At 41.9% G+C, this 17844-nt stretch overlaps 1 protein-coding gene across 2 annotated transcripts in view; it reads right to left on the bottom strand.

Annotated features, from left to right (window-relative positions):
• ANXA4 (annexin A4) overlaps window positions 1–13827 on the bottom strand; it is a 63625-nt gene extending 49798 nt beyond the window's left edge. Inside the window, exon 1 of one of the 2 annotated variants that reach the window (XM_032497738.1) lies at window positions 13586–13827. The gene's annotated coding sequence lies outside the window, so the exon portion shown is untranslated. The remainder of the gene's footprint in view (window positions 1–13585) is intronic. The other variant, XM_032497739.1, reaches the window with a different exon arrangement.
• Window positions 13828–17844: the final 4017 nt, after the last annotated feature.

Genomic DNA, 17844 nt, shown 5'->3' with positions numbered 1-17844 from the left:
TTCTAGTATTAAACTTTGTCACATCACCGATCCGGTTGATGGCAACAGATTTATTCACTTTGACTGATATTATCTGTGCACTGAGGAAATATTTTTAACGTGTCTATTTAAATATGTTTTACAGACGGCATGAATTACAGTGATATCTACATAGACTGTAATTTGTAATTCAATTTAAATAATCATTTAAATTATAACATTATTTTCTAGTGTGAAAAGATAACTATGGACACACTTGCAAATTTTAAATGAAGGCAGCTTACCGATGTGAAATTGAGTGGGGAGGCAGAAGCATTATGAATGGAACAGTGAGGAAAAAGAGACTCAACTGGCGTAAGAATTAGTGAAGTAACATGGACAGATGCTCTTTCAAAAGTGGGATGCTTTTCATTTTAAAGTCAAATCAATTCTTCTAGAAACAGGAACCAGTGTTTTCAATGTGGTTGCAAATATTAAAGTCAAATTATCTTTTGGTTCTCAATTTAGATACTGGAAAACTTTTTTAAGTATGTTGGAAATAATTTGGGTATGTGAATCTACATGAACACTAAATTTTATTAAATCTAAACACAGATCAAGTATTTCTAGTGAAACTTCATTAGACAGTTTAAAATACACACCAGTTTGTTAAGACTTAGTATGAAAAGAATACTGTAAAATGTCTCAATAATTTCTTATATTGATTACATGTTGAAATGATACTTTGGATCTGCTGGGTGAGATCATCAACATTATTAAAATTAATTTCACCTGTCTCTTTTTACGTTTTAAACTGTGACTACTACATAATTCAAATTTACATCTGTGGCTCAATTTATATTTCTGTTACATAGCACTGCTCTACACATATCTCATCCTGTTTAATAATTTTTATAGGTATTGTTGAGCACTTATGTGTCAGACACTGTTCGAAACACTTTACGTGAATGATTAGCTCAGATTATCTCTTTTAAATCTCACCAAAAAATTGCTTATTTATCTTATTAGTGTCTTAATTTCCCCATTTATTAAAAAAAAGAAAGAAAAACACATTATGGACTTATGACAAAAGAACAAAAGTCTCAGAATATTTAAAGGCAAAACCTGTCTCTGAAAATAACCCACTTAATTATTCAGAAGAAACATCCAGGGAACAATTGTGCATCTTCAATAATTGGCAGAATAATCGCATTTTAAATAAGAGGAGGAAATGCTTAGCATAGTAACATCAATAAATCTTTGAGACTAAAGATTTTGGCTTAAATATTCCATACTCAGCACATCAAGGCCAAGATTAATTTTCAATGATCCTTCTTTCCTCCCTCTCAAATGGCAAGAGATTTGATTTTTAAAACACACATGTTTAAGAGGGCTTACTGAATTATACCTAAACAACGTACTTTTCAATACTGTTTGGTTTCAACTAATTTTTTTCCACACAAAAATAGAATCCTCCCACAGGACTCCTTCTAAAATGGAGAAAGATGAAGACTGAAATGGAGAATATCTGAGGAGATCATAAAAAATTAACATCTCAAGGGATCACAGAAAAGACATAATGGAAAATGCTGGCTAGCTTTTAAAAAATAAGCTTTATTCGTTATATTAAAGATAATAAATGTACATGGCAGAAAATTTATTATTTGGTCTTATTTCCATCTTAGCAACACCAGGATTTTGTAGTTTTAACAATGCAGTGTGGACCCTGGATAGTTAACGCTAATTTTATTGTCACCATTAACCTCTCTTTCCATTCCACTATTATTATTTAAATACCTGTATGATCTGATAAACTTGTTTCCCAAACCCAGCAGGAATGTGGGTAGAGGTCAAATTTTCCGTTGCAATGCTGAAAATCATGGATCTTTCCTACAAATGGGAAAGAACAACCTCCACAGAATTTTAGAGACTGTAAGACCTTTAGCGATTGTTTGTTCCCCCTTTCATTTCAAATTATTAAATCAACTTCAGCACTGAACAGGACATTTTAAAACAATGTAAACTTACCATCCACGTACCACCTACAATCTTTTAGCACAGCTGTAATCACAGTATGCATATCATTTCGTGTTTTACTCTCTCCTTTTAATTTTTCATATTCTACAAAATCGCCATATTTATCATTTTACTAAATTTATATTCTTCCATCATATTGATATGTTATAATTCATCCCTTGTCTCTACTATTGGTTGTTCTGGGTTTCTGATGCTATGACTACAAATTTTATAATTAGCTGTGTAGATACTTTATTCTTCTTTTGACCTATTCATTATGATATCTGATAATTATGAGTATTTCCAGTTGGCCTCTAAATTTACAAAGCTGTCCAAATCCCAGCCAGCCATAAGCTTGTTTGCTTGCTTGACTTTATTTATAATTTAATATTTAGATGTGATATTGAACCTTATTATTGGCTTAATTTGTTTTTTTGAATAAGTAGTAGGAACACTGACTCTTTCTCTTCTCTTTTTCTACTTGTCCCCTTCTTTGTGAATTATCTGTGTTCATTTTTTGCCCATATTGGGGATCTTGGTGCTTTACTAACATATTCCTAGAAATTATGCACATATTATAAAATGTGATATTTTATATTGCCAATTTGTTATTATGTATTTTTCCGATTTAATATTCTCCTTTTAGTGTTGTCAAATTTGAGAGAAAAATTTTAAATCATACCTGTCCATCTTTTCCTTTGTACTCCTCCCTCTTATTACTTTAATAGTGAGAAAAGTCTCTTTTTTTGCTGAAATGTTGGTAATTGTTGAACTAGGTGATGCACATGGGAGTTCGTTTTCCTATTTTCCCACTCTGGGTATATGCTGGAAAACGTCTATAATAAAGGCCTTCTAAAAAGTATTTTTTCCCCATTGCTAATCACTTTATTTCTACTAGTTTTTCTCCCACCCCTTTCATGTTCCAGTTGAGAAACTCTTGCCCAGGAAGCTAAAGTAACTCACTTCCTATATGACTCATCTTGTTCCCCACCCGCTAAGCCACAACCTCTTCTTTTTTAGGCATGGAGAAAACACCCAATGACATGGCTATGTGGAAAGGGCTCGAATTCAATTCAAGAGAGTATGGCTGGAAGATCCCAAGTGTTGGGTGCTTTATTCCTACAAACTTACTCCAACCTGCCCCTGCAATAAGACATGAAAAGACCAGGGGTGTGTGGATGAACTTAATAGGCGGCTCTCCAAGGAAAGAAGATTTTGATTTGTAGCCATTTCTTTGGTGTAAATATTTCCAATATGACCAATTTCAAGTTACTTATGTGGTGTCAATGAACTTAGAGCTGGGAATAGGTAGACGGGAGTACACCATTATGCAGTATTTCCACCACACAGGCGTAAGAGACATAAGTAACTCCAAGGGCATACGTAAAAGGTAGTAAAATAATTAGAAAGTGATGGGCTCTTTTAATATAACTTATTTATAAATATTTCTAATTTAATATAATTTATTTACTTCTAAGTTCATTTAATTTAATTTGAAATAATGGCTGTATTTAATAATCAGTTTGCAAACCCCCTGAAAATTTAACAACCAGCTCCGATGAGCTGATAAAAGAACACTCCAGCACACCACTGGGAGACAGAACTGTAACAGAAGCAGGATTTTTAAAAAATTGTGGTAAAATATACATAACAAAGCTTACCATTTTAACGGTTTTTAAGTGTCCAATTCAGTGGCATTAATTCCATTCATAATGTCATGCAACCATCACCACTATCCATTCCAGAACTTTTCCATCATCCCAAACAGAAACCCTGACCCATTCAATTGTAATTTGCCATTTCCCCTCCCCTCAGCCCCTGCTAACCATCATTCTACTTCCTGTCTCTATGAATTGGAATTTGACTGCTCTAGGTATCTCATATACGTGGAATCGTATCATCTTTGTCCTTTTGTGTCTGGATTATTTCACTTAGCATAATGTTCTCAAGGTTCTCTGAGCATGTATTAGAAAGTCTTCCTTCTTAAGGTGAAAGCAGGATTTTTAAGACCAGTATTTAAAGCCACCTTTAGTGCTCAGACAACCATGCTTGGCCTGGAGGGAGGGTGTGTGGATGTCACTCCATCCTCTCACTTCCAAGGAATAAGTCTTCCCTGATTCACTGAAGCACAGAAACCCCAGGGAGTCCATCCACCCAAAGCATGGCCCTGGTGGCAAGGTCACAGGGCAGCTTTAAGAAAAGAACCTGAAAAAGGCAGAAGGTGCCATGTGTATCACTCAAATCTCACTATTCATCTTGTCGATAAATCCAGACCAGGATTCAACCTAAAAGAAGTTCACACAACTTAGTGAATGTGAAAGTGTAGGTCCCTGAAAGAGAGCATTGCCATCAACTGGGAATTTGCTAAAAGTGTAAATTCTCAGGCTCCACCTCAGACGGATAGAATCTAAAGCTCTGGGGGTAGGGCAACTGAATTTTTAAGAAGCCCACCAGGTGATTCCGATGCAGTCTCAGATTTGAGAACCACTGCTCTATGGCAATGATTCGAAGTTCCAACTATTTTAAAAATTTATTTTAATTAATTAATTTTTTGACGGGGGGAGGTAATGAGGTTTATTTATCTACTTTTAGAGGTGCCAGGGACTGAACCCAGAACCTTGTGTTTGCAGCGAGCACTCTTTCCCCTTTAAGTTCCAACTATTGATGCCTAAAAAGGTCCCCAAAATGCCCTATGGGCATTTCTTAAGTGTAGATTCCCACTTACGATCTTCCATCAAGAGTAAAGTAATGAGGGGGAAATAGGAGAAATTATATTAATGGAAGAGGGAGCCATACCTTAATACTTTTACTGCTTTACGCACATGAATAGCTATGCACAGACAGACTCAGGACATTTGTTTGCCAAAGGTTATTTAAACAGCAGAGTTCTCCAAACCATCCACTACAAACATGCACTACTCCTGGTAGGCTTGATCTGTTAATTTACAAGACCCGTGAAACTCCAAATTCAAGTCTCTTCCCACATGTGAGTGGGAAGCATGGGCTGTAAAGGAAGCCATTCAGCGCTGGAGGTAGGAGGCTGGGAATCCAGAACAAGGGCGGAGATCCAGTCCCTGCTCCAAGATTTAACCCCACCTATGAGAGCCAGTTTATTCTGGCATAAAACTGAGATAGTGGTAACTATCCTGTCGGATATCTGCAGGGATTAGCAATAATGTCAACTCCCATTCTACCCTCCTTCCTCATTAAGAGAATCTTCAGGAGTTTAGGGATGGGGTTGGGTATCCAGGAAGCTGGGACTCCCCGATGAAAAAACAATGATTGGTCCAAGGCAAGCCCATGCCAACTGCCACACTGGTTTATGAGTGGCCTCTGACCCACTTCTGGCCAACGAGAAATAAAGATAAGCCTGTCTCAAGGCTTGGAGAGAGGGCTCCCCGGGCTAAAAAAAAGATGAATCAGCCTTCCAACTTCCCCCTTTCTTCTGGCCCCCAAAGATGTCAGGGCTCTTGTCTGGAGCTATGGCTTCAGAGGGAGCCTAACCAATACAGAGCAGAAAGCACCCAGCATGGTATCTGGGAAAAGTTCTCAGACTTCAGTGTGCACAAAAATTGCCCAAAGAGTGTTTAGAAGTATGGATTTGGGGGATGTTAGACTCTAGAGTCAGTAAATCTTGGGTGGGGATCAGAGACATTATTCAATCAAGTGTCAATATGCACCCCTGGTTCTTCCCCTCACATCAGCCCCAGGCCCTGATTCTCAAGTAGCTCATCTCCCAGAACTGCCACTTGCTGTGTGTGCAGACCCTCATCATCCTCACTTAAATATTTATTTTGCCCCTGACAGGTACTAGGCACTGCGAGAGACACAAAGATGGAGGAGACACGGCCGGTCTTGCTCTCAAGGAGCATGTAAGCTGGAAGGTGAAACAAAACTGGGATAAAACTGATCCAATGACAACGCAGCACTCGGTACCTGTGATCAGGGCTGCTGGGCAGGGAGAGACTGCAGACTAAGTCATCCCACCCCAACCTCGAAGAGAGTCCAAGAGCTCTCGTTTGACTAAAGCTTAGAAGGACAGATAGGATTCCAAGAGGAAAGAGTTCTGCAGGCAGAGAAGACAGTAAAAACGAAGCCTCAGCTCTGATTATGAAGAGTAAGAATTATTTGGAAGGAATAGTTGACCCTTGAACAACATAGGTTTGAACTTCCTGGGGCCACTTATATGTGTTTTGTTTCTTTCTTTTTTTCCCTAAATACATACTACATCACTACACAATTGGCAGTTGGTTGCATCCATGGATGCAGAACCGTGAATACGAATATAGAGGAACCAAGTATAAGAGGGCAGACTGGGAAGTTACACAGATTTTCAGTGGCACAGTGGGTAACCCTAGCCCCCAAGTTTCCAGCATCAAGTGCATTAAATTTGGAGTTGGGCTGGAGCTTAAGGACATGAAGAGACTGGAGACAAAGGCTGGAACAGTCATTTTCAAAAATGGGTCAGTCTGTGGGGTGCAGAGGTGGGACTAAAATTTCCAGGCCCTGAAAAATTGCACACATTCATTCAGCACTCCTTTGATGAGTGCCCACTGTGTACTAGGCCAGAGGACGGGGGTTACGTGGTCCTGCCCTCAGAGAAGCTCAGAGCTGAGTGGAGGGCACAGGCCTATCACCAGGCCCAAGAAAGTGTGACCAGTCCTGTGGCGGGGGGATGGCAGGGAGACAGAGGCGCCTCACCCAATTAAGTCAGTCAGGGATGGAGCCTGTGTCTAAGCCGAATCTTGACCAGTTGGCCTGGTGTTGGACAAGGAAGCAGGAAGTCTTGTTTCTCCAATCCTGGCTCTCTGCCTTGATTTCCTTCCTGGTACCCAGAGCTTCCTTTTTATTTAAAAGTGTCTATCACATAACTGTGTTAAGCACTGGAGCAGATGCAAAAAAAAAAAAAAACAAAAAAACCCCCCAAACAAACAGGGATTTATAACCTAGGCCAGCAGCTCGTACTATGGGATCTCTAGATTCCCTAGGACCTATCCCCCAATAATTGGTCCTGTCTTGCATGGGCCTACAGAATGACCTTAATTTCTGAGGGCCCTCCCGCTCTGCCCTCTGGGACTAGCCCTGTGCTGGCAGACACTCGGCCGCTCCAGTGTGCTGGGTCTTGCTTTCTCATCTCCATCCCTGTGCAGAAGCCCTGCTTCTCCCATCCCACCTCCAAGATGGTTCCCCTTCCAGCTCTATGCACCTCCTCAGCTCTATGGCAGCCTGTGTACAGGGTATCAAATCATACACCACACAGCCCTGTGAGTTTTGAATTTTTGATTTGCTTGTTTGTCTCCCTAAGGATGGGGTCGAGGTACTTCATCGTTAAATCCCTGGCGTCCGTCACGTTGTATAATAAATGAATGAAGCTTTTTCCATTTGGCGGGGGCCACTGATATCCTACTTACCACCTGAAGACCCTTCCCCGAGGTGCTGAGCTGCCCCTCCTGCCTTTAGGTGCTGCCCCAAGTCTTACTCCCACGGGAATGGGCCACCAGCATCATGACACAGCACATCACCCTGGTTCACTGTCTGCTCTCCACTCCTCACCTACCAGCTGGGACCCCCTGGGCACTTAGAATGACCCAGGTCAACATCAAATCCCTCTTAGACAAGCGGTTTGGACACAGACTCTCCCTCTTCGCCTCTGAAAAAGTCCAACTTTATAGCCAGCTTAATCTCCCAGCCCTGCCTTTTCAGGCAGATTCCTGAAACTCATTATTTAACTCATTATTGTATTTAACTCACTATACAGTATAACAGAGTAGTAGAACACAGGATATAGAATCAGACAGCCAAGTTCAAATCCTGGCTCTATCACTTGCTAGTATGTGACATCAAGTAAACTACTCAATCCCTTTGTGTCTCAGTTTCCACATCTGTATAATGGAGACTGCACCTAATACTAATATAGATGAATTTTTAAAAAAATAACATGCCAGGTGTTTGGCATAGGGTCAGGCCCATCGGAAACACTTGGTGAACATTAGCTATTAATATCTGTGGCACAGAGACTTCCCAGACTGAGCCACAGTCCGGCTAAAGAAGGAGGTCCAGGCTCTGAAGCCAAGGCCAGGCCCCTCAGTGCCCATGACCTGATATCGCTGCCAGGACTTTCTCTGACAGAGGGCCCTGCCCTAGCAGGTCTGCCTTGTCTACAGGCCATGACTTATCCCATCTAATTCCTCTCTTTGCTTCTGCAGCTAAAGACACATCGAATCCTCAAACCATTTAAATATAGAACTTTCCCCGCCATGCAAGTCAAGGCATCTCACATTATTTTTGCAACCAGCTAAGGTGTAGCCAAATGAAATGCATGACAAGAATGAGTGATTGCTACTTTATCTCATTGGACACGAAAGCACAGTTGCATGTTAGTTTTTCCTACCCAAATAAGAAAGTATATGACCATATATTACCTTTAATGTGGGAAAACTTGATAATTATACATTCTTAATTTGTTTCATTCTCTCTCTCTACAAATAATGTTAAATGGGCAGGTGCTCTCTGAAACTCTCTACTTTAAAAAACCTGACAATACATGATCATGATAAAAAAAAATTCAGATAGTACAAGAAAGCATATGGTGATAAGTCTGCAAGAACTTCACCACCCCCCACCTACAGGGACAACCACTCGTCTAATTTTCATGTGCATCCTTTCAGAAGTACTTATGCATTAACAAACATCTGAGAATATAAACAGCCTCCAACATTCTTATATGCAGAAATGTTAGCATGTCATGAAAAGCTGTATTTTGCTTTAAAAAAATCTATCTATATATATATATATAGCTTCAATATCATTCTACATCTGTTCCTATCAACCTGCACCTTTTTTTAATTGAGTTATAGTCAGTTTACAATGTTGTGTCAATTGCCAGTGTAGAGCACAATTTTTCAGTTATACATGAACATACATATATTCATTGTCATATTCTTTTTCACTGTGAGCTGCCACAAGATCTTGTATATATTTCCCTGTGCTATACAGTATAATCTTGTTTATCTATTCTACATATGCCTGTCAGTATCTACAGATTTTGAACTCCCAGTCTGTCACTTCCCACCCTCCTCCTCCCTGGCAACCACAAGTTTGTGTTCTCTGTCTATGAGTCTGTTTCTGTTTTGTATTTATGTTCATTTGTCTTTCTTCCTTTCTTTCTTTTCTTTTTTTTTAGATTCCACGTATGAGCGATCTCATATGGTATTTTTCTTTCTCTTTCTGGCTTACTTCACTTAGAATGACATTCTCCAGGGACATCCATGTTGCTGCAAATGGCATTATGTTGTCGTTGTTATGGCTGAATAGTATTCCATTTTATAAATATACCACATTTTCTTTATCCAGTCATCTGTCCATGGACATTTAGGCTGTTTCCATGTATTGGTTATTGTAAATAGTGCTGCTAGGAACATTGGGGAACCTGCACCTTTTTTTTAACAGCTGCATTGTATTGCTTGGTATGGATGTCCCATAACTTAACCAGTCACTTACTGATAGATATTTAGGTCATTTCAATCTGTTAGAGCTACAAAAATGCTGCAATGTATATATATCCTTGTACACATGTCTCTGTACACATGTCCAAATATATCTTTAGGATAAATTCCTAGAATTCAAATTGATGGAATAAAGGTAAATGGATTTTTTTTATTTTGACAAACATTGCCAAATTTCGGGGCAATTCTACACACAATGTCTAGGTCTCCATGGTTGGGATTAGAAGGGTGTCTGTAAACCCTTTGAAACTGTATGGGAAAATGTCAGATATGTGTTTATTCTTCTCCAGAGAGGATTCATGGCTTTAGTCAGGTTCTCAAAGGAGTCTGTGACTCTAACGAGGATGAGAACCAATGAGTCAGGTCTTTGTACAGCATCAGAGAGCAGCAACAAGAGAAGCCAAAGCTAAGCTGGACCCAGAAAATGCCTTCCCGAGCTCCCGGAAAGAAGTGAGAGGGTAGATCCTGGGGGCTGATGATACCATGGGGCCTGTTCCTATAAAGGACCCCTCCAGGGGAGACGGCGCCAACCCACATAAATCAGGAGAATCTGTTCCCATTCACCATGGGGCCCCTTACGCTGGCTCCTGGTAATAATTTAATAATTTAATGTTACCTCTTAGGAGGAGGGAAGTGAGTGCCTCACCCTAGAGGACTGAATCCACAGGGAGGTCTTTCTGATGACTTAACAAAAGTCCACGCATGGAGCCTCCTGCTCTGTTTCAAGTCAGGCTGCTCATGCTGTATTATATCCAGGCCTTCAAGGGTTAAAGATGTTGAAGAGGGAAAAGGTGAAGGTCTTTCCCAGGGTAACTTATAGTCTGTAATTTATCCCTGCCCCTGATTGTGGATAAAACATTCAATATGGGTTTTATGTCTAGCATACCAGGAGCCGTATGCAATTTAGTGACCTCAAACATCTTGAACCTTTGAAACAATCTTCAAAAGTGGTGGCTCAGGTTCCCATAGCAACACTCTCAGTCCAGTTCAAACAGAACTTTACATGAACAAGTTACTTCCCCCAAAAACCAACAACAGGCAGATTCCTGGGTTCCCATCATCCTGGGTCAGAATTTTGGGGATTAGGGATAGAATCTGCATGCTGTGCAAGCTCCCTGGGGCATGGACCGGAAGTTTGGAAACTATGGTTTTAGAAGTCATCTTAGTTCAACCTCCCCTTCGCAGCTCCATCAGAAAGGGGCTGTGGCGTCTCTGCCCTACACATCTCTGGTAAGAGCTCTAGCCACCTCCAAAGCCACCCAGCCTTGGGCTTCAAAAGCCACTTTCTTAAATTCAGGTACAACCTGCCATCCAAAAAAGTCCTACCCAGCTCTGCCCAGCGCCACAACGAGGGAGTTGATTCCCTTATCCATGTGCCAAGCTCCTCAAGAATTCAGGGCCATTAACCTGTACCCCACTCTAATGTAATTTAGCCTTTCTAGTCGAAACAGCTCTAATTCTTTCAATCACAGTTCATGGGTCAGCTCAACCAGAAGAAAGTTGAAAAGGAAAAGAAAAGCATTTGGTCAAGACTTAGTTGAGGGGAGGGTATAGCCCAAGTGGTAGAGCACTTGCTTAGCATGCATGAGGTCCTGGGTTCAATCCCCAGTACGTCCTCTAAAAATAAATAAACATAGTTATTTCCTCCAGCCAGGATAAAAAATAATTAAAAAAAAAAAAGACTTAGTTAATACGCCAGGAAGCCACAAATCCAAATCCCAAGAGCCACAGTAGGGCAGGAAGGATAACGGAACTGGCTTTAGTATCCAGCAGCTGGATTTAAATCTCTTTACAAGGGGTCTGACCTTGGCCAAGGACTGCCACATAGAGCCTTGGGATCCTCATCTGTAACACATCTACAAATCAGAAACAGACTCACAGACATAGTAAACAAACTTAGGGTTATGAGGCGAGGAAGGTGTGGGAAGAGCTAAACTGGGAGTTCGAAATTTGCAAATATTAACTACTATATATAAAACAGATAAACAGCAAGTTTCTTCTGTACAGTGCAGGGAACTATATTCAATATCTCGTAGTAACCTATAATGAAAAAGAATATGAAAACGAATATATGCATGTACATGTATGACTAAAACATTGTGCTGTACACCAGAAATTGACACATTGTAAACTGACTATTACTTCAATTTAAAAAATAATAAATAAATAAAAATTAAAAATCAATAAAAACAAGATTAACAACCCTGCCTCAGGTTGAAATAAAGATTAAATGAGTTAAATAACAATGTCCTACTGGATAGCACAGGGAACTATGTTCAATAGCTTTTAATAACCTATAATTAAAAAGAATATATATATATAATATATGTATTACTGAATCACTATGCTCTACACCAGAAACTAACACAGCACTGCAAACAACTATGCTATAATAACAATAATAATAATAATAAAGATTAAATGAGTAACCTAGGATGACTGTTATTCAAAGTCCCTCCAGGGAGGACACTGCAGTATCTATCAAACTGCTTCCCTGAGTATTCCTAATTGCAGCAAAAGCAAACCCTCAAGGGTTAGATTTGGGCCAAATTGCGGCTCAAAGTCCAAGCTAAAATTTTGGAAGTTTCTTATATGAAAAAGGTAGCTAAACTTTGAATTCCACTACAAAAATATATCTGTAATTGTTTTAGTATAGAACGTGTTTTTATCCGCAACTATCTGGATAAGATTGACACCCAAGGGAAAACCCCCGTCTTGTTTACTCCGAAGCTTCAGTTACTCCCGGGACATCGCCTACCATCCCAATGCCTGCCACTCAGCTCCCTTAGAGAAGTGTGGGCTTAGTCTCCAAGCAGATTAGCAAGACTGGGGAAACAAAGGAGCAGCTAGATTAGACAAAAGCAAAGAAATGAACCACAAGACATGAGTCCGGGGATGACCTGGTGGCTTCAGATGCCAGGGGCTGGTGTGCTCTGACTTGACTGCGAATGTTACCTCTGAATTGCTTTCAGAGAAAAATTACCCCTAATCAAATGCAAGAACATCTAGGAGGGAAATTCACAGACACTTTTGATCCAGTAGTGTATATATGCAAGCTCGTCTGTGTGTGTGCGTGTACGTGTGTAACCCAAAGCAACAGAAATCTGATCTAAGCTGACTGTAGAGGATCTGACCTTGGCCAGAATGGGCTCTGGGAAGTCATCTGGTTGTAGGCGGCTATGGTTACCTATTTCCTCATTCCTGTCACCTTCCTCTGCTGCTCCATCTTCTGAGAATTCCCTGGCAACTAAAGAGCTATGGCTTGGCTATCAATGGAGTTACCTGAAATGTAAGGAGGAGGTGGAAATGGAGGGATCTAGAACTTACGGGCAATAAGATGGGTCATTGCGCGGGGTGGGGGGTGCCGCTCAGGGTGGGGACTCTACTCATTCCTCCCACTGTCAGCTGGAGAGAGCAGACGCCCACTTTTCATGCAAGCTGTGGGCTACTCAGGACTCATATGCTCCCAGCAGCTCACAGAAGACTTGCATCAATCTTGGGGAGCATTTAAATTAGGCAGATTGTTGAAAAGCAATCACCTCTTTGGTCCTAAAGTCTCCAGCCCATCAAAGTTATGACAAAAGAGGGTGTGTCACCGGCAGGCTCGAGTCACGGATCTCATAATAATTCAGATTCCCACATGCCAGGCATTGTGCTAGGGGCATTAGTTACAAAAAGAGAGAAACTTTGGAGAAAGGAGTAAGTTTCTTAAAAAGAGCAAAGAATTTAAAAAGCAGAAGTTGGACTGAGTCAGTTCCAGGGAATATTACTCAATCCTTTCTTTGGAATGCTTAAACCCAGCACAGTGCTTGGCAAAGGAACTCAATAAATAACTATTGTGGTGTCTGGTCTACACCCTGAGCTGCAGAGACTGCCCTGGAGGTCCTTCCGGACAGTGCGGGTGGATAAGGGCGGTGTTTGCCTCCCCCTTGGCCACCCGGAGCGAGTCCCGGGCCCGCCCCACCCTGTGCCGCCCGGGGCCCGCCCGCAGGCCGGCGGCGAGCACCCCGTCCTGGGCGCGGCGCCTGACTGGCCACCCCCGCGAGGCGCTCTCGGGCTGCGGCGCCCCTTCCCGAGCCCAGCACCCCCGGCCCGGGGCCCCTTACCACTCAGGCCGAGACGGGACGGCGCTCGTTTTCTGCGGCCACGGAGACTACACGCTCGCGGGGCCGGGCCGCGGGTCTTATCCCCGGCGGACCCGCCCCGCTTCGGGGTGGAGACTGAGCGCGAGTTCCTGGTTGTCCCTCTGCCCACGAGACCGGAAAGTCCTCCATGGGCGAAGCGCACCTGGAGCGGGGGGCCGGGGCCGCCACGCCCGGCGCCCAGGGAGGGGGCGGCACGGGGCACGAGCCCGGGCGTGGCGCTCCCCGCCCGTCCCCCCGCCCGGATCCCAGCCCGCCGGGCCCCTCCCGGCCCCGCTCCAGCGCCCATGAGTCGGAGCCGCCGGATTATCCGGCGAGGGCCGCTCCCCCAGGTCTCGCCCGCCGGGAGCCAAAGCTTCCTCCCCCAGACACTGCACTTTCTCACGCCGAGACTGCGGCCGGAAAAGTGGAAAGTGAAATCAGAACGGCACATTTCGTTTCCCTCTTGCGCATTGAAACAGACATCTCCCAAAGTTCCCAGGAGTTCCGCATCTCCCTAGAGGAAAGCCGAGTTCCCTTTTTGGGGGGTAGCCTTTGGGAATAGGAGTTCGGAGTGGTCCCAGATCTTTCCCTCTTCACCTGTAAATTACCAGGCTTCGCTGCTGGTCAGAAGCTCCCAGGTTTGGCCTTGAAGCAAAGCTTGTCCTTTTAATATAGTCTTTTCTGTTCGTAGCTACCTCCCCGACTGGACTCAGACCTCATGAAGGCACTGACGGGGTCTAGGTGGTCTTGGCACCCACACCCGGTGCCCTTCTAGCACATGGCAGGTACTCAGTGAATCCTTACATAATGAACCCATTGGGTCTACAGGCAAATTCCGATTTTATTTAACAGAGGGCAGGTGGTTTTGGGGGAGTGTGTTTAATACCCAACAGGTCCAAATGCAAGGGGCTGTTAGCACCCTTAAAATTGGAGAGGTAACATTAAATTATTTCATTAAGATGCAGCTACAGGAGGTGGTTTAATCTGGTTAAGAGCGTGGGTTTTGGAGCACACTTATTTGGAGTCTACACCTGGTTTTGCTGCCTTTTCTCTACTCGATAACTTTAAGTTTCTGAGCTTCAGTTTATGAACCAACAGAAAGGAAACAAAATTAAGAAGACAAACAGTGGGTTAAAAAATGAAATATGGATAATTTAGTCCCTTAGAGGGATTAGAGACACTATTATATTCCTTTAAAAATAAATAAAATGAAAAAGGGTAGGAATGGCGCAGAAGCACCCTGCTAAGATCACCTTTACTAGGTGGGTGCACCCAGCTCACAGCTGCCCCCTTCTTCCCGTAACTGCCCTCAAGCCAGGTTGGGAAACCACAGTCAATGCTAACTTTATGGGGTACAAAAGGCCAAGAATAAATCTATGATGCCCTTCACATTCCAGGGCTCCCATAGGCTTACACTGAGGCTAAACTTAAGTAGAAACCACATTTGTGCTTTGCTTCTTTCTCTGCGCTAGCCCGCTTCTCTTACAGGTTCTCCTGAGAATACCCCCTCACTAAGGCACTTACACAAGAATCCCTTTCTCAGGCTTTGCTTCTAGGGAACGTGATCTATGAGGACTTTAAAAATTAATATAATTGTTGCAATTAAAGACTCAAAGGGGCCTTTAAAGATAGCAGAATGAACACAGGCACTTGCCTCATCTCCCTCTTGAAATCCAGCTAAATAACAATAGTAGATTTTTTTTTTAATCTTACAAGAACAAGGGAACAAGACAAAAATAACAAAATTTTGGAAACTGGAAATCAGAGAGGTGATAATTGACTTGGCAGACCTAAGAAAACTGACTCTGAAGCTAGGTGTAGGGGAAGAAGCAACATGATATTATACAATTTCCCAGGATATGCAGGGACTGCTGAACCAGGGGCTTCTAAAAGTGGGTATATAATTAAGCCTAAAAACAGGAGGAGTTTTTTGCACATCTGTACAGAAAGCAACCAGTCTCTTCCATCCCTTTCGCGACATTACACAGCTGCCTGTCTGATTTGGGCAGAAGATCAGAAACATTCCCTGGAGGGGATAAAGCAGAGGATCTAGGGAATGGGGCATAGCGGGTGTAGTCAAGGTGTTCTGGTTACCTAAGGCTGACTAACAAAAAACCCCAGAAGTTAGTAACTTAAAACAATGACCATTTGATTCTGTCTCATGATTTTGTAGGTCTGTGTTTGGACAAGACTTGGCTGGGCAATGCATTCATCAACAACTGTCTTTGGCCTCACACCTGTCTGAAGGGCTATCATCAAAAAGACAGCAAATAACAAGACAATGTAAAACCTGAAACCATAAAACTTCTACAAGAAAACATAGGCAGTACGCTCTTCGACACCAGTCTTAGTAATTTTTTTTTCAATATGTCTCCTCATGCAAGGGAAACAAAAGCAGAACTTTTTTTAAATGGGACTACATCAAACTAAAAAGCTTTTGCACAATGAAGGAAACTGTCAACAAAATGGAAAGGCCATGTACCGAATGGGAGAAGATACATGCAAACAATATATCTGATAAGGGGTTAATATGCAAAATATACAAAGAACTCATATAACTCAATATAAACAAAAAACTGATTTAAATATGGGCAGAGGATTTGAACAGATATTTTTCCAAAGAAGATATAAGATGGCCAACCAGCATATGAAAAGATGCTCAATATGGCTAATCACCAGGGAAATGCAAATCAAAACCACAATGAGATACCACCTCACACTTGTCAGCATGGCTATTATCAAAAAGACAACAAATAACAATTGTTGGTGAGGATGTGGAGAAAAGGGAACCCTCGTGCACTGTTGGTGGGAATGTCAATTGCTGCAGCCACTATGGAAAACTGTATGGAGATTTCTCAAAAAATTAAAAATAAAACGACCATACAATCCAGCAATTCCACTTCCGGGTATTTATCCAAAGAAAACAAAAACACTAACTATGAAAGATATATGCACTCCTTTGTTCATTGCAGTATTTTTCACAATAGCCAAGATATGGAAGCAATCTGAGTGTCCATCAATAGATTAATGGATAAATACTATATATATAAATGTCAGCCAGAGAAAAGAATGAAATCTTACCATCCACAACAACATGAATGGACCTAGAGGGTATTAGGCTGAGTGAATTATAAGTCGGATGGAGAAAGACAAATAATGTATGATTTCACTTACATGTGGAATCTAAAAGACAAAATAAATGAGCAAACATAACCAAACAGAAATAGATCCATAGATACAGAGAACAAATAGGTGGTTGCCGGAGGGGAGAAGGGTGGGGGAAGGAGAGAAATAAATGAGAGTCATTAAGAGGTACAAACTTTCAGTTACAAAACCAATGAGTCACGGGTAGGAAGTGTACAGTGTGGGGAATAGAGTCAATAATATGTAATATCTTTGTATGGTGACAGATGACAATCATACTCATTATGGCGATTATTTTGAAATGTATAGAAACAGCAAATCATTGTGTTGTGCACCAGGTATACGCACACACACGACAAATCTTTAAAAAAAAAAAATCACTTGGCGGTATTCAGCTGGCAGATGGGCCAGTCTGGAGGAGTCACTCACTTGTCTGGCACCACAGCAAGGTGAGCTGGAAGGCTCATCCCAGCTGGCACTGTTGATCAAAGCACCTCCACACGCCCCCTCCACACGACAGTTTCAGACTAGTTGGGTTTCCTACACGGAGACTCAGAGCACCCAAAAAGGGTACTCCAGGAGGTCCAAGCAAAAGTTACTAGGCTTCCTATTAAGTTTGGCAGCCCCTGAACATTATTTCTGTTGCATTCTACAGGTCACCGGAAGTCATTAAGACCAGCCCAGATTCAAGGGAGGGGAATTAGGTTCCATCCCTCAATTAGGGGACTAGCCAAAAATTTACATTCACCTTTCACCTACCACAAGGCTAGGGGAATGGTACTGAGATTGAAGATCTATATGAAACTGAATGTGATGAATATCCAGCTGTTCAGGATTCTTCCTTCACTTGGTCCTACAACACTGGCAACCAAGATGAGGCATTTGAAATACTCTTCTCTGGTGAAGAGTAAATCCTAAAGAAACTGTTATCAATTACTGAATGGCAACCGGAGCAGAGCTTTAGTGAATTCACCATAGTCAAGCCCCACCCACTTACACAGGCATACAGAGCTTCCAGGCAGCATTTCATTTTAATTTAAAAATTTTTGTATTTTATATTATTTTTCTACCAGTTTTATTGAGATATAATTGACACA

Source organism: Camelus ferus, chromosome 15 (genome assembly GCF_009834535.1).
Source record: "Camelus ferus isolate YT-003-E chromosome 15, BCGSAC_Cfer_1.0, whole genome shotgun sequence".
Lineage (NCBI taxonomy): Eukaryota > Metazoa > Chordata > Mammalia > Artiodactyla > Camelidae > Camelus > Camelus ferus.
This window is presented reverse-complemented; position numbering and strand designations above follow the sequence as displayed.